Source organism: Amblyraja radiata, chromosome 4, assembly GCF_010909765.2.
Source record: "Amblyraja radiata isolate CabotCenter1 chromosome 4, sAmbRad1.1.pri, whole genome shotgun sequence".
Taxonomy (NCBI): Eukaryota; Metazoa; Chordata; class Chondrichthyes; order Rajiformes; family Rajidae; genus Amblyraja; species Amblyraja radiata.
The window spans coordinates 14834978-14857289 of record NC_045959.1 but is presented as its reverse complement, the minus strand read 5'-3'; positions in this window follow the sequence as shown (position 1 = coordinate 14857289).

Sequence of the window (22312 nt, the reverse complement as noted above, 5' to 3'; positions counted from 1 at the left end):
TTGAGTATAGGAGCAAAGAGGTCCTTCTGCAGTTCTACAGGGCCCTAGTGAGACCACACCTGGAGTATTGAGTGCAGTTTTGGTCTCCAAATTAGAGGAAGGACATTCTTGCTATTGAGGGAGTGCAGCGTAGATTCACAAGGTTAATTCCCAGGATGATGGGACTGTCATATGCTCAGAGAATGGAGCGGCTGGGCTTGTATACTCTGGAATTTAGAAGGATGAGAGAGGATCTTATTGAAACATGTAAGATTATTAAGGGTTTGGTAACCCCCTCCACGGCCCCTGACTTATCACTGAACCAATTCAGGGAGCTGAGATATTCTTTAAAAAAACTGTCATTTTTTTCGACTGGTTTCTCGATTAACACCCAAAAGCTGTGCTACAAGCTGCATGGTAGTGTATATAAATGTATTGTGGTAGTTAAAATATAATTGTTACAGTTGGTGTAAATATCTATGGAACCAATTTGGATTATTATTTTGGTAAATCAACAGAAAGTTCCAATCGCACAGGGTTTTATTTTATATTCAGGAAAGACCAAAAGCGGCGAAGGAAAATTAAAAATGACCCCCACCCTCCCGTCTCCCCCGGCCAGTGATGTAATGGACGCGGGGGTCTGGACCATTCGCTGACACGTCCCGCCCCCCGGCGACGCCATGTCCGTTATTTGGGTTTTCAGTGATGTGTCGTTCGTTTAGTTGGCTTTTAGGCCTTGCCCCCTTTCGGTTATTTGGCTTATCGGCGATCCACTCTTTCGGTGAGATGGCTTTTCGGCGTAGTTTCCATTCGGTTAGTTGGCTTTTCAATAATCCGCCCTTTCGGTTAGTTGGCTTTTCGGCCTTGCGCCCTTTCGGTTATTTGGCTTCAACTTCTTCGCTTCGGCATCTGGTCCTTCGACGTCACGTCCGCACTCGATATGAATGATTGGGATGACAATGTAGGATGAACAAACTCTATCAGGTTATTGAAACAGAACATTTTAAATTAGTTACATTATGTAACAGCAGGTTGCAAGCTTGCCAAGTTCATCCTGAAATCACTTTGCTTTGTCACCTCTAACTTTTCCATGAAACTATTCTGACCAAGTGAGCTAAAATCTCCTTATACGGCAAGGTGTTAATCCTTGTTTGATAATATATTAGTGAGGAAATTCTAAACATTTATTCTGTAATGATAGTGTCAGTTATTACTGTTGTGGTGAGGATTGATGTTACGAGAATGCATGAAACCAGTTCTGGAGGTTAAGGACTATGTGTGGCTTCCTGTGGGCTCTTGCAAGGCCTTTGAGCTACCTTAGCAAGGCATTGATAAGGTTCTGCATGGCAGGCTAGTCTAGAAGATTAGATCACATGGGATCCAGAGACAGCCAGCCAATTGGAAGTATAATTGGCTTGGCCAAATGAGTTAGAGGATGGTAGTGGAGGGTTATTATCTAGATCGGACACTGTGACTGTGGTGTACTGCAAAGATCGGTGCTGAGTCCACTGTCATTCAAATGGTTAATACAGATGAAAAACAACAATGTTGTTAACGTGGTTTGTAGATGATTCCAACATTAGTGGTATTGTGGACAGTGAAGGAGGTTGTCTAAGATTATAGTGGAATCTATGTCAAGTGGAGAAATGGCCAAAGAATGGTAGGAAGAATTTAACTCTGACAACTGTGAGGTGTTGCACTTTAGTACGTTAAACCAGGGCATGACTTATACAGTAAATCATAGGGCCCAGGAGATCATTATAGAACAGAGAGATGCAGGGAAACATGTACATCTCCTCAAAGTGGTGACACAGGTAGACAGGGTGCTGAAAAAGGTGTTTGGTGTGTTTCCCTGTGTCGGTCAGGGCATTGACACAGGAGCTGGGACATATTGTTACAGCAGTACAGGTTGTTACAGCAGTACAGGTTGTTCATGAGACAACACTTGGAGTATTGTGTTGAGCGCTGGTTTCCCAGCTATGGGAAGGATGTCATCACAAGTATTGACTTCTCTACCATCGAATGAATCTACAAGAGTCGCTGCCTCAAAAAAAAAACAGCCAGAATCATCAGAGTTTCACACCATCCTGTTCACACTCTTATTTCACTCTTGCATCAGAAAGAAGGTATAGGAGCCTGAAAACTTTAACACCCAAGTTCAGGGGCAGATTCTTTCCTACAACTGTAATCCAACACTTAAAATGTCTGCGTTTTAAAATCTAAATATTTCTTTGCTGTAAAATAAATAGTTACACATTGTCATAGCTGGTTACCCTATATTCTGCTAATTGGTATTCATATATATATATTTTTAAATGCATAAATGATAAATTGCAGGAACAATGTGTCTTTAAAAGAGTTTACTTCAGTTGTGATTAGTTAACGGTGTAAACCAGTTGAAATAGAAACCAATATTTTTCCCTAAACAAAAATTGTGGGAAAAATGTCCTGATTGCATAAATTCCTAATTCACAATCAAGAAACTGCATCAAGAGACATCAGATTATAATTTGATTTTAGGCTCCCAATACGATCCGTTATGCCCCTGTCCCACTTAGGAAACCTGAACGGAAACCTCTGGAGACTTTGCGCCCCACCCAAGGTTTCCGTGCGGTTCCCGGAGGTTCCCGGAGGTTTTTGTCAGTCTCCCTACCTGCTTCCACTACCTGCAACCTCCGGCAACCACCTGCAACCTCCGGGAACCGCACGGAAACCTTGGGTGGGGCGCAAAGTCTCCAGAGGTTTCCGTTCAGGTTTCCTAAGTGGGACAGGGGCAATAGGAACCGCGACAGTTCACTTGGGCAAATGAAATGCATCGGTCTTTAGCGATTCAGAACTGTGTTCTGCATTGCAACAATTTCATACATATTGAGCTAGGAGCTGAAGCTAGCGTCTGCAGCTGAAGCTAGCGTCTGCAGCTGAAGCGAGCGTCTGCAGCTGAAGCGAGCGTCTGCAGCTGAAGCTAGCGTCTGCAGTTTTAGAGCACGGCACTATTATAAGTAATCAAAAGAAAAATAATTAACTTTATCTAACACCTGGGTGAGAAGGGTCTCGACCCGAAACGTCACCCATTCATTCTCTCCAGAGATGCTGCCTGGCCCGAACTGCTGAGTTGCTCCAGTTTTTTGAGTCTATCTTTGGTGTAAAACAAAGATCATACAACGGAGCAAGATAGTCCACTCCAAAGATCATAGAGTGGACGCCACGACCAAAGATCATAGATTGGAGCGGAGACGGAAGCCGGTTACGGAAATGGCGATGAGGGTTATCCATGACCTACTACCGCTTTTTCGACGAGTGGACTATCTTGCTCCGCTCTATACTCCGCTCTATGATCTTTGGTTCTTTTCATTTGTAACTTTGAGTTCAAAAACTGTTCTTTGTCACTGTGTTCAGCAAACCTGTTCTCAAGCAGTTAACATATTTTTAAATAAACTAATCCCATTAATTATAGATTAACTCCGTCAAATCTTTGCAAGGAGGTAATCCCATCAATTCCCTGCAAGCCCATACAAGTGCTAACAGAGAAGCCTTGGAGTTCAAATCAATTTCAATGAAAGAGGCAAGAGGTACATAAGGTGGTGAAGAAGGCAGAAGACATGATTGCTTTTATAGGTCAGGACACAATGTTCAACTGCATGTGAAATTCTATTATATCAATCTTCTGAGGGGACCTTTAGCCACAAGGTACTTTCTCACAACTCTTGATCAAATCTAAAATAATTATTTCCAGGGTAGGTACTATAACATTCTAAAAACGAATCCCTGACCCACTCCACACAGGTGGCCCTGTGGGGCAGCGGTGGAGATGCTGCCTTACAGCACCAGAGACCCAGGATCGATCCTGATACGGGTGCTGTCTGCATGGAATTTGTACGTTCTGTACCTTTTTCTATGGGAAGGAGTCCTCACCACCCAGTGATGATCCCCTTGTCCTCCCTCCGCCATGCTCCCTCTTCTTGACTCCCCAGAACGGCCTTCTACCCTTTCTAGACCTATTTATTTCTAAATGCTGGCGTGACATCGACCGTCCCAACTTTTCCACTCCCCTTACCTACACCAACCTCACCCCCTCTGAATGTACAGCCCTCCGCTCACTCTGCAGCAACCCTGCCGTTATAATCAAACCCGCCGACAAGGGAGGTGCCGTGGTAGTCTGGTGTACTGATCTCTACGGGGCTGCCAGGCAACAACTCATAGACAACTCCTCCTACTTATCCTTGGAACATGATCCTACAGATGAGCACCAGGCCTTAATCTCAAACACCATTACTGATTTCATCACTTCTGGCTTCCGCAGCCTCCAACATTATTGTGTCCCAATCCCGCTCAGCCCTTTTTTACCTTCTCCCCAAAATCCACAAACACAACTGCCCTGGCAGACCCATTGTTTCTGCCTGCTCCTGTCCCACGGAAATGATTTCCATGTACCTCGACACCATCCTATCCCCCCCCCCCCTGGTCCAATCTCTCCCGACCTATGTCCAAAATACCTCACATGCCCTTCATCTCTTTAATGACTACCTCATTCCGAGCCCCCACTCCCTCAACTATGGATGTTCAGTCACTCTACACCTCCATCCCCCACCAGGAAGGCCTTAAAGCATTCCCTTTCTTCCTCGACCGCAGAACCATCCAATTTCCCTGTACTAACACTCTACTCCACATCGCAGCTGGTCCTCACCCTCACCAACTTCCCCCTTGACTCCTCCCACTTCCTCCAAGTCCAAGGCATAGCTATGAGCCCCAGCTATGCCTTCCTCTTTGTAGGGTACTTTGAACAATCCCTGTTCAAAGCATACATTGGCCCTATCCCCGAACTCTATCTCTGTTACATTGATGACAGCATCAGTGCTACCTCCTGCACCCATGCAGAACTCATGGACTTCATCAACTTCACCACCAATCTTCAGCCTGCACTCAAATTTACTTGGACCATCTCCGACACCTCCCTCCCCTTTCTTTAGACTATTGACTGACATCTATTACAAACCCACTGACTCCCACAACTATCTCGACTACATTTCTTCCCACCTTGCTTCCTGCAAAGGACTATCGCCTGCTCCCAATTCCTCCATCTACGCCGCATCTGCGCCCAAGATGAGGTGTTCCATACTAGAACATCCGAGATGTCCTCATTCTTTAGGGAACGGGGCTTCCCCTTTCCCATCATAGATGAGACCCTCACTTGTGTCTCCTCTTGGTTATGGGGCTATGGAGCAATGTCCCTAGTGTTTGTAGTAGGTAGTGTGCAGCGATCGCTGGTTGGTGTGGACTTGGTCATCCGTAAGGCCTGTTTCTGCTCTGTATCTCTAAACTAAACTAAACTAAAACGTCGTAAAAATGGTATTATTCCCCATTCTCCAGTCTAAAAACAATCCCCACATCACAAGCCTCAGAATTGAAGGACGTTCTTTGAGGAAGGAGATGAGGAGAAATTTCTTTAGTCAGAGGGTGGTGATTCTGTGGAATTCTTCGCCGCAGAAGACTGTGGAGGCCAAGTTAGTGGATATTTTTAAAGCAGAGATATATAGATTCTTGATTAACACGGGTGTCAGAGGTTATGGGGAGAAGGCAGGGGACTGGGGTTGAGAGGGAAAGATAGATCAGCCATGATTGAATGGCTGAATAGACTGGATGGGCCGAATGGCCAAATTCTGATGCTAGAACATATGAATTATATAAATCTCCCATGACATTTGCAGTTCCCTTCAAATATGCCTGATATATTTGTCCATTTATATTCTGCCCTATTGAGAAGTCACATTTTGGAGGCCTATAGGGTTCGTACGTTCTTGGAGCAGAATAAGGCCATTCGGCCCATCAGGTCTACTCTGACATTCAATCATGGCTGATCTATCTTTGTATAGACTACTCCCACCAGTGTCTTTTTTCTCCTGTTACTCATGATTTCAACCCAATCCAATTCTGCAGGACAATTTGCTGCTATATCATGACTCAACACTGTCCTGACACCTTCCTTCCTCAACAACACCACCCTATCTCCCTTTTCTTTTGGCCTATCTTTATGGACCATCATATAACCTGGAGTAATGAGCACCCAGTTCTGTTCACGCGCTGCAGCTGTATCTCCGTAACCACTGTTAGATCATACTCATGTGTTGCTATTTGTGCTGTCTACTCATTTCTTACTGCAAGTGCTACATTTATTCAAAGGTCATTTTCTTTGATTTTTAACATATTTATTAACACTGAATTTGCTCTGCTGCATACTTTTCATTTTCTGCCCCAGCCTATCCCACTTTGCTTGTCAATATCCCCCTCACTAAGTTGTGTGACTGCATCTCCCATTTTCTTGGGTTTTCATTTTCCTCCATTTCTTCTGAGTTCTTCAATTTAGAAAGTAGTCTACACCTTTATTCCTTCTCCTAAAGTGTATGGCCGTACACATTATTATGCTGTATTCCATTTAACATTATTTAGCCCACCTTCCCAACGTGTCCTTCCTTTTGCAGACTCCCTGCTTCTTCAACACTACGTGCCCCTCCACCCATCTTTGTATCATCTGGAAACTTGACCAAAAAGCCATCGGTTTCATCATCCAGATCATTAACATTTAACATGAGAAGCAGTGGACCCATCACTGACCCGTACGGAATACCACTAACCAACTACACCGCTAACCAACCAGAAAAAGGCCCTCTTTATTCTCACTCTTTGCCTTCTGCCCATCAGCCAATCTTCTAGCCATGCTAGTACCTTATCTCGAATACCATAGGCTCCTATCTTGTAAAGCAGCCTCAGGTGTGGCAGCTTATCTAAGGCCACGTCAACAACTCTATGCGATTCAGCAGCACACTTGTCCCAGCATGATTCAGTTGAAGCCCATTCCAATGGAATATCTCACCCCTTCTCCAGAACTGATGCCAGAATCGGTACCGATTCCTCCCACATGTTTACACCGTGAGTTTGATTCCATGAAAGCTCCTTGTTCTTTTCATAGAATTGAATTTACCACCATGTCAAAAAGTTTTCAATATTTCCTCCAACGATGATGCTTGACCCATTGTTACTCCAGCACTTTGTGTCTATCTTCAGTAGATGCACTTGCAGTTCCTTCCTACACATTAAAAAATATGCTTTGGTTTCACTCATCTATCAGTTGTAAAAAAGATTGTATTACTTCCATATTCAAATTTCCTACATTAACCCCTTATTTTTATGCAAATTCATCAATCTAAGTATGTTTGTTCTTATCTGTACATTAATCATTGCCTTCCATGGAAATAATGCAAAGTTGTAGAATTCTGTAAAGGATATTCAAAAGAAAAATTGAGCTACATTACAATCTATCGTATAAAATCAAGGATAATGTTAATTATAGCCTAAATTACATGTCCACCATCACATGCCAAATCATGTTTTATACGCTTATAGCTTTAAGAGTCGCTATAATCTTAGAATTTGATTTCCATTTGTCTTTAAAATGTAATTTTGTCATCATTGGTTTAATTTACATCCTATACATGTATATGTTTATTGGGAAACTTTCTGATTTCTAATCTTATTTTCCTTCTCAATTCTTTTCGAAAATACATTTTTCGAGAACAAGTGCCCAGTCTCTAGTTCCTCCACCCCCCGCACAGATTTATATATGATTTCATTCATGATACTTCCAACTAGCTTGTTTTAACATGCCATTATACTATTAGTCACAGTGGTACTGAGGAGTGAAAATTATGTTAAGACAAGCAAGCAATAAAAATAAATAGAAAACGTACGGATGTAGTTTAAAAAAAAGAATAATTGGTATGGTGGAGTATGGGAAGAGTTTCACAGCAGTAATAATTCTTGGCACTATAGACAAGCATGCTCCAGGGATGTAAGTCTAAGGGCATATACATAATAATAATAATATGGTTCCGTTTAGTTTATTGTCATGTGTACTGAGGTACAGTGAAAAGCTTTTTATTGTGTGCTAACCAGTCAGCAGAAAGAAAATACATGATTACAATCAATCCATTTTCAATGTACAGATACATGGTAATAGAATAATGTTTAGTGCAAGGTAAAGCGAGCAAGTCCTATCAAAAATAGTCCGAGGGTCATCAGAGGTAGAAAGTAATTCAGCACTGCTCTCTAGTTGTGATAGGATGATTCAGTTGCCTGATACCAGCTGGGAAGAAACTGTCTCCAAATCTGGTGGTGTTTGTTTTCACACTTCTATACCTTTCACCTGATGGAGAGGGGAGAAGACGGAGTGGCCAGGGTGCAACTTGAACTTGATAATAATAATAATAATAATAATAATAATAATAATAATAATAATAATAATAATAATAATAATAATAATAATAATAATACATTTTATTGTCATTGCACATAAGCGCAACGAGATTTGGATTTACAGCTTCCATCCGATGTCATAACTTAAATAACTAATACAATTTAGATTTAGATATCCTGAGAACATGGTTTGTAAAAAGAACATTAAAACAGTAAAACAGTTTAAACAGACTAAAGCGCAGATGTGTCTGTGTGACGTGACCATCCGAGGGAGACAGTCCAGGGGGGGTGGGGGGGGCACTCAGCAGGGCCAGTTCAGAGCCGCTATAGCTCTGGGAATGAACCTGTTCCTGAGTCTGGAGGTTCGGGCGTAGAAGACCTTGTAACGTCTGCCGGAGGGAAGTAGTTCGAACAGTCCATTACAAGGCTGCTGGCCTTGCCGAGGAGAGCATAAGGTATAAATAGAGTCAATAGAAGGGAGGTGGACACAAAATCCTGGAGTAACACAGATGGACAGGCAGCATATCTGGAGAGAAGCAATGGGTGACATTTCGGGTCAAGACCCTTCTTCAGACTAGAAGGGTGGTTGCTTTGTGCGATGGTCTGCAATTCGCTGAAATTTCTTGCGATCTTGGATGCAGCTGTTCCCAAACCAAGCTGTGATGCATCCTGATATGGGTGGACATGGATAAGTATTCCAGTTTAAAAAATTGATCTTTTTAATCGTAAAAATTATTGCACTGAGTGACAGGAAGATCTTGGGCACATCTGTCATTTCCTCAATTTTCTTTTGAGTGACGATATCAATTTAGTTTAGTTTATTGTCACATATACCGAGATACAGAGAAAATCTATCTGTTGCGTGCTATCCAGATTATACATGATTATACTATACATGACTATACATGATTGCAATCAGGCCATCCACAGTGTACAGATACAGGATAAAGGGAATAGTGTATAGTGCATGATAGAGTCCAGTTAGGCCCGATTAAAGATAGTTCAAGGGTCTCCAATAAGGTAGATTGTAGCTCAGGACCACGATCTACTTGTTGATGGAATCGTTCAGTTGCCTGATGACAACTGGGAAGAAACTTTGTTAATAATAATAAGACATAATATCTTTTTGTCTTCTTTCAGAGAGAGTTTGATGAGAAATGAAAAGCAACAGGAGGGATACGATCATAAATTGTTATGACGCAGGATACCATTTGTCCATTCTCCTGCTCTATCATCACAGCTCTGCAAATTAATCTCTCCAATGCCTACACAATTCAATTTTGGAGCTATTGATTGATTCTACTTTCATCATCTCGACAGGTAGTGGGTTCCAGATCCTAATCAATTTCTCAGCAAAGCAAAACTGTTTTATCTTGTCAAAATGTTAAATATGCACCTCCTCAATCATCTGTTATCTTTCTTTTATATTCACTATCTATATAAGACATGAATTTATCCATCTCTATCAAAGCACTTCCAAGAATAACAACAGCAAAACGAGGGAGCTGGTCACCAACTTCAGGAAGTGGAGGTAAAGTCTGGCACTGAATCAATGGCACTGAATCAATGGTACTGAAATGGAGATGGTCAAGAGCTTTAAGCTCAGTTTCCATTCTTGATATGGGTAAGTCATCCAAGCTTCACTGATGTACAGTAACGTGCTCAAGACGCACGCTTTGCAGACAGTTATCTTGGTCTTGATCATATTCTTCCATGCCCTTTTGATTAGCTTCTCAAAGGTGGTTCTTACCATTCCTGTACCTGAATTGATTTCCTTATCCTGAGAGAAACCATCAATCAATGTAGATCCTAGGTAGATTAATTAACTGATAATTTGCAGCGGAGTGGTATTTAGGGTGATTATAGAAGGGAGTGGAGTGCCCTGACCCATGACAACAGTCTTCTTAATGCTGATTATTAGTCTGTATTCTTGCAAGCATGAGACCGTCTGTCCATTAGTGTACAGGATTATCAGTGTACAGGAATTCCCTTATAAGCACAGTTCTCATCTTCGTCTTGGCTTTCAGTCCACATAACCATAAACCATACTTCTCCAAAATAGGTCAGAAACAAGTAATTTGGCCTCTCAAGCCTGCTCTTTCATTCAATAAGATCAATACTAACTCAACTTTCACTTTCCCACCCTATTCCCACAACCTTTGATTCCCTTATCAATGAAAAATGTACCCGTCTCAATTATGAATACTTTCAAGATCCAGCCTCCTAGATTTTCTGGGACAAATAATTCAAAAGAATTGTTCCCTTCAATATTGTGCTTACTGAGATTTATGATTATAACATATGATGAAAGAATGGGTCGACTTGACACGCGATGAAAGAATGAGTCGACTGGGCTTGTATTCACTGGAATTTAGGAGGAGAGGGAATCTTATAGAAACATATACAATTCTTAAAGGATTGGACAAGCTTGATGCAGGAAAAATGTTCCCGATGTTGGTGGAGTCCAGAACCATGAATCACAGTTTAAGAATAAGGGGTGGGCCACTTTGGACTGAGATGAGGAAACACCCAGAGAGATGTGAATCCATGGAATTCTCTGCCACAGAAGGCAGTGGAGGCCAATTCACTGGATGTTTTCATGGTAGTTAGATTTAGCCCTTAGGGCTAAAGGAATCAAGGGATATGGGGAAAAAGCAGGAACGGGGTACTGATTTTAGATGAACAGCCGGGATCATATTGAATGGTGGTGATGGCTTTCTCCTGTTCCACCTATTTTTTATGTTTTTATGTTTCCATGATAGTTTGGGTCAACTTCTAGTTTATGTTCTCATCTGTTGGTATTTGCTACTGAAGCTCAAACTTGTGTAGTTACTTGGATAAGGAGCCAAATGCCCCCCAAACCCAAATTGCCCCCAGCGACTATAGAACAAAAGATTTATGAGAAAAGATTAAATAGGAACCAATATTTATAGTTTAAATAGCTAAGACGTGATATTTTATTGAAATACGTAAGATTTTGAAGAGGCTGATCAGAATGCAAGTAAGATTTTCATTGTTCCGTTTCGGGACATATGGCAAAAAAAACATTCTTGACTCATGAATGGATGCTGAGAGGATATTTCACCTTGTGCAGTAATCTAGAACTAGGAGGAATAATGGCATTTAAATGTGATGAGGGAGAATTTCTTCTCTCGGAGCATCATGAATCTTGTCTCCAGTGAGGTGAGGAAGCTAATTTATTGCATGGTCATGATCAGATAAATACATTTTGAACAGGATGGAAATTAAGGGTTATTGTAATCTGACAAAAAAAAGTGGAGCTGAAGTCAGGAGTAGATCTGACTGATGTGAATTATTACATGACAGAGCATATACGTGGAGCTCTATGTCTTACTCTATTCATAGAGATATAGAAACATAGAAAATAGGTGCAGGAGTAGGCCATTCGGCCCTTCGAGCCTGCACCGCCATTCAATATGATAATGGCTGATCATCCAACTCAGTATCCCATCCCTGCCTTCTCTCCATACCCCCTGATCCCTTTAGCCACAAGGGCCACATCTAACTCCCTCTTAAATATATCCAATGAACTGGCCTCAACTAACTTCTGTGGCAGAGAATTCCAGAGATTCACCACTCTCTGTGTGAAAAAAAAATTCTCATCTCGGTCCTAAAAGATTTCCCCTCTATCCTTAAACTGTGACCCCTTGTCCTGGACTTCCCCAACATCGGGAACAATCTTCCTGCATCTAGCCTGTCCAACCCCTTAAGAATTTTGTACGTTTCTATAAGATCCCCCCTCAATCTTCTAAATTCTAGCGAGTACAAGCCGAGTCTATCCCGTCTTTCTTCATATGAAAGTCCTGACATCCCAGGAATCAGTTCCTGTTTCATACATCTGACGGATCTATCCCCAGTGTCCAGGGAACACTCCCTTGGCACTGATGAAACTCTTCCCCATTCACATGAAATGTACTCAAACACCTCACATTGTTTCCGTGCCTTTAACCTGACATGACCCAATGCCTGCAGGAGATGTTGGAATAGGCTGATGGGACATAGTAGTCATTTTTCTCAGTTTTCCAAGCTAGTGACTTTTCATCTGGTAACACTGGAACCACTATCATCTCTTACTGTCAGAGTTGTGTTTTATGTAGAGTTTCTATTAATGGAAGACCCAAAGACTGAGGTAACTCGGATAAATCCGATTGTGACAGGATACGAGAGATTTCAAAAATGTTGATTATTGAAGATGCATAACTCACATTGTTTCCCTATTTAACATTGGATTAAAAACATAGGGAATGTAATCGCAGCTTGGTTTGGGAACAGATCTGCCCAAGACTGAAAGAAATTGCAGAGTTATGGGTGTAGCCCAGTCCATCACACAGACCAGACTCCTCACTATCAACTCCATCTGCACCATGCTGCCTCGGAAATGCAGCAAAGATTTGTCCCACTGCGTTCATTTATTTTTGTCCTCGCTCCTGTTGGGCAGACGATATGAAAGCTTGAAAATGAGCACCACAAGACTCAGAAACATCTTCCATCTGTTATTATGCTTCTGAATGGTCCTTCCATAAACCAGGGTACTGTGTGATTTATCTATACCCTTTTGCAGACATTGTGCTTTGTCTCTGGAACTATTGCACTACAATGATGAGAACTATATTCCTCACTCTGTATCTTTCAATTTGCTCTACCTATTGTACTTAGGTTGGTCTTGATTGCATTTATATGTTGTAATCCTCAGCACTGGTGCTCCACAAGGATGCATTCTCAACCCCCTACTATACTTATGCAGGGATGACTGTACAGCTAAATACCAACCAACTCACTTTACAAGTTTGTAGATGGCAACACCGTAGTGGGCGGGATATCAATTGATGATGAGACGGAGTACAGAAAGGAGATTGAGAATCGTGTAACCTTGGTGCCAAGACACCAGCCTCTCCCTCAATGTCAGCAAGACAAAGGAGATTCTGATTGACTTCAGGAAGCGAAACAGTGCAGACAGCATGATATACATTCATGGTGATGATGGAGAGATGGTTGAAAGCTTCAAGTTCTTAGGAATAAATGTCACCAGCTATTTATTATGGACCAGCCGCATCAATGATATGGCCAAGAAAGCACACCAATGCCTCTACTGCTTTAGAAGGCTTAGGAAGTTCAGCATGTCCCAACAACCCCCACCAATTTCTATAGATGCACCGTAGAAAGCATTTTAGCGGGATGCATCACAGCCTGGTTTGGGAACAGCTCCATCTAAGGCTACAAGAAATTGGAGAGAGTTGTGGATGTAGCTCAGACTATCACACAAAACAATCTCCCTTCCATGGACTTCATCTACACTTCATGCTGCCTCGACAAGGCCACCAGCTAGTCGAGGGTCAGTATTACCTTAATCACTCCCTCTTCTCCCCTGTTCCATCAGGCAAGAAGCACAAAAGTTTGAAAAAGTATACCTCCAGAATCAGAGCGTTTCTTCCCAGGTGTTATCAGGCAACTGAGCAGTCCTGTCATCATCTAGAGTGTAGTCCTGACCTCCCATCTGCCTCATTGGTCACTAATCCCATCGGACTTTATCGAACTTTATCTTGCACTAAATGTTATACCTTTTATCCTTAATCTGTGCACTCTGAACAGCTTGATTGTAACTATGTATAATCTTTTCTTTGACTGGATAGCACGCAAACACAAGTTTTTCACCGTGCCTTGGTATACGTGACAATAATAAACTACACAAAAATAAACTAAATTAAACCAAACCAACCTAAACTAAACTCAACTAAACTATTATCTGATTTGATTAAATAGCATGCAAAAGAAAACCTTAGTACACATGACAATATTAAACCACAACATAAAGCTGAATCTAAACCTAATTCGAGGAAGTAATGCTGAAATGTGCTTTTTTTTTTAATTCTATTTTATTTTTAATATGTTTTATTATTTATTATTTATTTATTTTTATGATACTGACTGTAAAGGGAAATTCATTTTGTTGTCTCTAATTGAGACAATGATAATAAATTTGAAAACAATACAATACAATACAAAAATGTAATAGAGTGATCAAACAGCATCTAAAAATTAGTCAGCATTGGTGAACTTCAGATCTTCGATGTTCATAATTTCCTCTGGTTGCCTAATTGGTGCATGTGGAATGTTGTTCAGATGGAGACATAGAAGTTGGAGAGCATTTCCAACTCTGCAGGTAGTTACTAGAATTGACACTTTCCATCAAGAGCGGAACTCGCTATCAAAACATGGAGGGGACGGGGGGACACGATGTTTTGGCGGCCGCGCGCGCATGCGCACACTCACACACACACAAGCGCGAGGCTTCAGAGGCTCAATCCAGCGCTAAATGCAGCTCAACTCTGCCTGTCTCACCGGGTTAACTACAGCCCTGTCTGGATTGACGGGACACCTGCGCTGCTTCTCCGCACTGGCCATATTTCCCGCAAGTCCAGGCAGGTTCACCCGGCGGGACAGACAGAGTTGAGCTGGGTTTAGGGCTGTTGCTCTGCGCTGGCTGTGGGCCTGGGGGTACAGCTCGCGTCTGACTCCCGACCTCTCTGGCCACCCGTGTGGGGGGGGGGGGGGCACTCGGGACAGCGCCGGTGAGCCGGGATCGATCCTGCCTGCGGATGAGGCGCAGGTCTGTGCCATATCTCCCTCCTCCAATCGCCGCGCTCTATCCTCAGTCCCACCCCACCCCACCCCCCCCCCCACTTCTCCCTCCTCCAATCATCGCGCCCTCGATCAGCAGTCCCACCCCCACTGCCTCGCGGAAAGCGGAGATTTTAAAATCGGGATCACAAAAACTTGGGGGGGATGTCCCCCACCTCTCAAAACATGGGAGGGCGTGTCCCCTCTGGCCCCCACCCCCCCCCCCTCCCCCCCCCCCCCCCTGGGTTTTCCGATTCTTGCCGCTCTTTGTTGAAATCCAAGCTCATAACACTGCAGAGTTCAGGGCATATTCATTTCAGACTCACACTCCTTCTAACTGTCATTTGATTTTGCTCTTGAAAATTATCATACAAATGAGAATATTTTAAGATTAGATCTTGCCTTAGCAGATGTGCTTATCTTAGTCAGTGGCAAGAGAAATGATCCAATTCATTTGGGACTTGCGAAATATCAAAAGTAAAATGTCCACTGAACGTTAATGCTCCAACACGCTCCTGGCATTCAGTACATTCACTCTTTACCTCCTTTTCAAACTCAGCTACATCAGTTGCAATGACTATAATTATTTTAATAGCAATCAAAAAGTAGTAGGATGGATTAAGTCGTCACAACTGATGAACCTACAGATAGATGTTGGAATTGGTACATTAATTGGCTGTTGAAAATTGCCCATAGTGTGTAGATGAGTGGTCGAATCTGGGAAGTGTTGATGCAGGGAGATGCGGTGAGAAATAAAATCAGATTATTGTAGGATTAATGTCGATGGATGATTGATGGTTGGAATGGACTGAGTGGACTGAAGTTTCCGTTTCTGGGCTGCATAATACTATGACTCCATTCGGAGATTATCCAAAACTTAGTTGGGTGTGAAAATCCCTCATTTTTTCAATACTCTTCCTCACCTTCAGTTCCTTCATCGCCTTTCTTCAACCTATCTGTAGCTACCTCGAACCATTCAGCCCTTTGAAAACTCCCTTTAACCTACCATTGAATCACATAGACCATAAACTGTGGAATCCCTCGTCAACATCCACTTTCTTTAATCCATTCCTCATAACATACCACTTTAACTAAGTTCTCAGTCATCCCTCCCAGTAACCTCCCTCACAGGCAAAGTCTTTGATTGCACGCACATGAAGTAACTTGGCACATTATTTTTACCTGTGCCTTCTTCCGCAAGTAACTCCAATAACAACAAAGGATTAAGCAATTGTAACTGGCAGATATGTGAACTAGCAATGACCCATGATACCTAGTTTTTGTGATTTTCAATTCTGACAAAAATGAAACAGAATGAGTGGGTTAACATATGATTCCCCTACCTGGTCGGAGAGGCAGCATCTCTCCGAGCTGCTTCTTCACCCCGTCCTCGCGGCCTACCATCGAGAATGGAGCGGCGTTTCCTGTCGGGACCGGCCGGGACTACAGCTTCGGCGGCGGCGCAGCGCAAGGACACCATCACGGAGCGGAGCCACGGAGCGGGCGATGCCTTGCCGGGTCGCCGTGCGGTAAGCTCCGGAGCACTGTGGCCGTCGATCCAAACATCGCGGAGCTGGGGCTGCGGGCGTCCGGCCGCGGGCGGCGCTGGAATTGGAGCGCCGCGGGGCCAGAGATCGAGTTCGCCGGGGTCGGCGCGGCCTGAAGTCTACGAGTGCCCCGGTCTCCGGTCTCCAGTCTCCGGGGAGGAGGCAGCCGCTCCAGACTTTCCAAGCCGCTTGAAGAATTGTTTCACCCGACGCCAGTGTTCCATCTTCACGGCAAGAGGGCCCTGAAAATCATCGGACTGGCTGCACGGCCACAAATGGGCCCCGACCTCGGGTGTTTCAGAGGAAGAGGACTTAACTTTCTGTTGCCTTTCCCCACAGTGGAAATTTTTGATTCTGCTGTGGGGGGATGTTTGTGTTGAACTCTATAATGTGTTGTGTCCATTTTCTTTCTTTCTTTATTTTTAACCTTTTTCTATGGTTTGTATGTAAATTTATTATTTAATTTATGTAAAGCACTTTGGTGTCAATGCAAGTTGACTTAAAATGTGCTATATAAATAAAGCAATAATAATAATAATAATAATAATAATAATGAGCGTTTGTCGGCACTGTGCCTTCTTCTTCTTCTTGCGTATGGTGTGCACAGTCTAAAGTTGTAGGACAACTTGTTTGATGTTATTTGATAGTGCACACCAGGTTGATTGCATTTGTCGAAACAGGGCGGACCACGTGAAGGTTGCAATCTCCCACCCCGGCACTGGGCCTGTACTCGCTGGAGTTTCGAAGAATGAGGAGGGGGGAAATAATTGAAACATACAGAATAGTGAAAGGTGGATAGAATGGATGTGGAGAGGATGTTTCCATTGGTGGGAGAGTCGAGGACTAGAGGTCATAGCCTCAGAATTAAAGGACGCTCTTTTTGGAAGGAGATAAGGAGACATTTATTTAGTCAGAGGGTGGAAAATCTGTGGAATACTTTGCCACAGAAAGCTGTGGAGGCCAAGTCAGTGGATATTTTTAAGGCAGAGATAGATAGATTCTTGATTAGTGCAGGTGTCAGAGGGTATGGGGAGAAGGCAGGAGAATGGAGTTAGGAGGAAGAGATAGATCAGACATGATTGAATGGCGGAGTAGACTTGATGGGCCGAATGGCCTAATTCTACTCCTATCACTTATGACCTAATGTGAGATTGCAGTGCAGGGCAGAGGGAGAGAGAAGTATGAATCAGGGTGTGAGGGCTAGTAGCAGAAAAGAAGAATGTAAGTTAGGAAACTAATGATGTTGATGATGCTAATTAATACATTATTCTAGTTATACTGGTTTAACCTTCTATTGTTGCTGGAATGAAGTCATGACTATTTCCTGAGGGGATTGATAATATAGAGATGGAAACAATGTGGCAGGAGTGCACTCAGAACTAACGTGGCAACATCCTCTCAGCATTTTGTGTCTATCTTTGGTGTAAACTAGCATCTGCAATTCCATCCTGCACGGGTAAATTCCTAATGCTTATGTGAACGGTAGAATCTGGGGCAGGTTGATCAGAATGTGGAGAGAATAAAAAGTGAGACTAATATAGCATTTGTGTTGATGGTCCGCATAGATTTGGAGGGCCGAAGGGCCTGTTTTTGTGTTCGGAATCATCCTTCTTGCATTCACCTCTGTTGATCAGTGACATTGCTCCATCTAAGACCGCAAGAAATTGCAGAAAATTGTGGACGCAGCCTAGGCCATCACACAAACCAACCTCTCTTCCATTGATTCCATTTATACTTCATGCTGCCTCAACAAGGCCACCAGCATAATCAAGGACGAGTCTGACCCTGGTCACGCTCTCTTCTCCCATCCCATTTGAGTATAGGAGCAGGGAGGTTCTACTGCAGTTGTGCAGGGTCTTGGTGAGACCACACCTGGAGTATTGCGTACAGTTTTGATCTCCAAATCTGATGAAAGACATTCTTGCCATAGAGGGAGTACAGAGAAGGTTCACCAGACTGATTCCTGGGATGTCAGGACTTTCATATGAAGAAAGACTGGATAGACTCGGCTTGTACTTGCTAGAATTTAGAAGATTGAGGGGGGATCTTATAGAAACTTACAACATTCTTAAAGGGTTGGACAGGCTAGATGCAGGAAGATTGTTCCCGATGTTGGGGAAGTCCAGAACAAGGGGTCACAATTTAAGGATAAAGGGGAAATCTTTTAGGACCGAGATGAGAAAAACATTTTTCACACAGAGAGTGGTGAATCTCTGGAACTCTCTGCCACAGAAGGTAGTTGAGGCCAGTTCTTTGTCTATGTTTAAGAGGGAATTAGATGTGGCCCTTGTGGCTAATGGGATCAGGGGGTATAGAGAGAAGGCAGATACAGGATACTGAGTTGGATGATCAGCCATGATCATATTGAATGGCGGTGCAGGCTCGAAGGGCCGAATGGTCTACCCCTGCACCTATTTTCTATGTTTCTATGTTTCTATGTTTCTATGTTTCTATGTAACTCAGCGGGACTGGCAGCATCACTGGATAGAAGGAATGGATGACGTTTCGAGTCGAGAAGTCTGAAGAAGGGTCTCGACCCAAAACATCACCCATTCCTTCTCTCCAGAGATGCTGCCTGTCCCGCTGAGTTACTCCAGCATTTTGTGTCGATCTTCGATTTAAACCAGCATCTGTGCAGTTCCTTCCTGCATATTTTGTCTGCCTATAGAGATCTCTGCCAGCTAACAACACCAGGTATAACATGCGCATTATTTTCTCACAAAATTACTATGTGACAGGTGGGAGAAATGGACTCCCTGACCTGTAAATCTTGATGATATTATGATTATTTCACATCTGCATTGAGCCATCTGTTCATAGTATCACAGAGGAGCTCTCATATCAAGTACATTTGTAGAGCCCGTGTCCTTGGCAGCAGCTTCTGACATGTATTCTACATAGCCTTCGCACAGGGGTGACTAGTTGGCTACACTTCAAGCTGGTCAATGCTGCAAAGCTGTGCTGATGCTTGTAGTTTATAAAGTTTGCACGGGAGAGATTCAAGGTTAGATGACGTCATAATAATGACATTAACCTTTGCACAGCTCTTTGATGGACAACTAATCTTTTGGATAATTAAATTTAGCAATCTCTGGTGAGAAGCTCGGCAATTGTTATTCATGAAATGGATTCTCTATTCAGCCTGTCTAGACAATATGTCAGAACATCCCTTAGCCTATCAATTAACAGATTTATAACACATTAAAACATTCAGCGAGTGCCCTGCTGGATAAACCTTTCTTGCCACCTCTAGCTTATATTATCTTGAGGCAGGAGTAGTTTAATTTTTAAAGTGTCAATTTATATTCAGGTGATTTTTTTACAGGAATAAAGTGCATGGTTCAAAAGCTTTTGTGCTCAAATTACTAACCACATTTGGATGATCCACATTTAAAAAAGCCGCTTGCATAAGCATTTTATTTTCAGTGGAATTGAACTTCCTGGAGTGTATGTAACAAGAGGGACAATCCACATTGATTAGTGTTTTAGGTACTGTGGATGACTTACTCCAGTGACAATTCATTCATAGTAAATTAATATGATTTTCATTCCTGAGGAAATTAATTATCATTAACTAAAAAATTCTGTAAATCATGTCCAATAACTTGTCAAGAGTTACCAACAATTTTCATTGTTAAATTCAGCTCTGAGTAGTGAAAGTAAGGTGGCAAAGTGATGAAGAAGGGTCTCGACTCGAAACGTCACCCATTCCTTCTCTCCGGAGATGCTGCCTGTCCCGCTGAGTTACTCCCGCTTTTTGTGTCTACTGTTTAAACCAGCATCTGCAGTTCCTTCTTACACAAGATACTAGAGCTGTTGCTTCACTGCTCTAAAGATCCAGGTTCAATCAGCCATGATCACAATGAATGGTGGTGCTGCCTCGAAGGGCCGAATGGCTTCCTCCTGCACCTATTTTCTATGTTTCAATGTTTCTATGTAATGCTGACCTCAGGTGCTGCTTGTGTGGAGTTTGCATTTTATCATGGTGACCCCATTGGGTTCCTCCGGTTGCTCTGGTTTTCCTCTCATAACCCAAAGATGTGAAGGATGGAACTGCAGATGCTGGTTTACATCGAGGATAAATGCAAAATGCTGGAGTAACTCAACGGGTGGGGCAGCATTTCTGGAGAAAAGGAATAGATGATGTTTTGTGTTGAGACCCTTCTCCATGACTTTGCCACCTTACTTTCGCTACTCAGAGCTGAATTTAACAATGAAAGTAAGGTCACTCGTGACAAGTTATTGGACAATTTTTAAGTTGCTGATAATTAATTTCCTCAGAAATGAAAATCATATTAATTTACCATGAATGAATCATCACTGGAGTAAGTCTTCCACAAAATATATATCCACAGTGCCTAAAACAAAGTGAGAGCCCAGTGTAATCAAGATGAATTGTCCCTCTTGTTGCATGCACTCTATGAACTTCAATTCCACTGAAAATAAAATGCTTCTGCAAGCGGCTTTTGAAAGGAATAGGTGATGTTTCTGATCTACACCATTCTTCTCGACCTGAAACATCATCTATACCTTTTCTCCAGAGATGCTGCCTGACCCATTGAGTTACTCCAGCATTTTGTGTCTACCAAGAAGTGTGTGTTGGATGGTTAATTGTTAACCGTGTAGATGGGCTGGAAAATAGATAGAAATGGGCAAGAATCGATTTCTGGGAACATTATTGGATTGGGCAGGATAACTTTATTGACAAACATGATGGGCTACATGGCCTCCTTCTTCAGTATGTCATAAGGAAATAAGGAGCATATGATATATATATATATATATATATATAATTTTGATGATGATTTGGAGGTGTAAAATCCCTCATTTTTACTAATTCAATTCAATTCAATTCAATTCAATTCAATTCAATTCAACTTTAATGTCATTGCACAAATACTGAGTATGGGTACAACGAAATGCAGTTTTGCGTCAGTCCGTAGTAGTGCAATATAGAAATTAAAAAAAAAGAAGATACAGAATAATCAAAAATACAGAATAATTAAACAATGGGGACGGAGGGACCGGAGAAATCTATCGGCGGGACTCCGAGTTCAGCAATGTGATGGTGTAATTGTAGAAGCTGTTGCCCATCCTACTGGTACGAGACCTGAGGCTCCTGTACCGCCTCCCTGATGGGAGGAGGGCAAACAGTCCATGGTTGGGGTGGGACGGGTCTTTAATGATCTTCCCAGCCCGTCTCAGACACCGCTTTCGGTGGAGGGCATCCATGGCAGGGAGCGGGGCACCGATGATGTGCTGCGCGGTTTTCACCACCCGTTGTAGTGCCTTCCTGTCCGCAACAGTGCAGCTGCTGTACCATACCGTGATCCCACCTAATGGTCAAGCATTCTACTGTCTCAGTGTCCCTCTTCTACTGAAACAGGGAAACTTACTCTCTGAAACTAAGAGACAAAGACAGATGCCAACATCACCCAATTTAAAGAACTAACAATTTAAAGAAGGGCAGCACGGTGGTGCAGCAGTAAAGCTGCTGCCTTACAGCGCCAGAGACACGGGTTCAATCCTGACTAGCGGTGCTGTCTGTGTGGAATTTGTACGTTCTCCCTGTGACCGTGTGGATTTTCTCCGGGCGCTCCAGTTTACTCCCACATTCCAAAGATGCGCAGGTTTGTAGGTTAATTGGCTTTTGTAAATTGCCCCTAGTTTACTTTAGTTTAGTTTGTTTAGAGAAACTAAAGAGTGGGAACGGACCCTTCAGCCGAGTCCGCAGTGACCAGCGATCACCTGTACACTAGTTCTATCCTACACAGTAGGGACAATTTACAGATACCAACTTACCACCCAAATACACCTGGACTATTTCCGACACTTCCCTACCATTCCTTGACCTCACTATCTCCATCGCAGGTGATAGACTTCTGACCGACATCCACTAT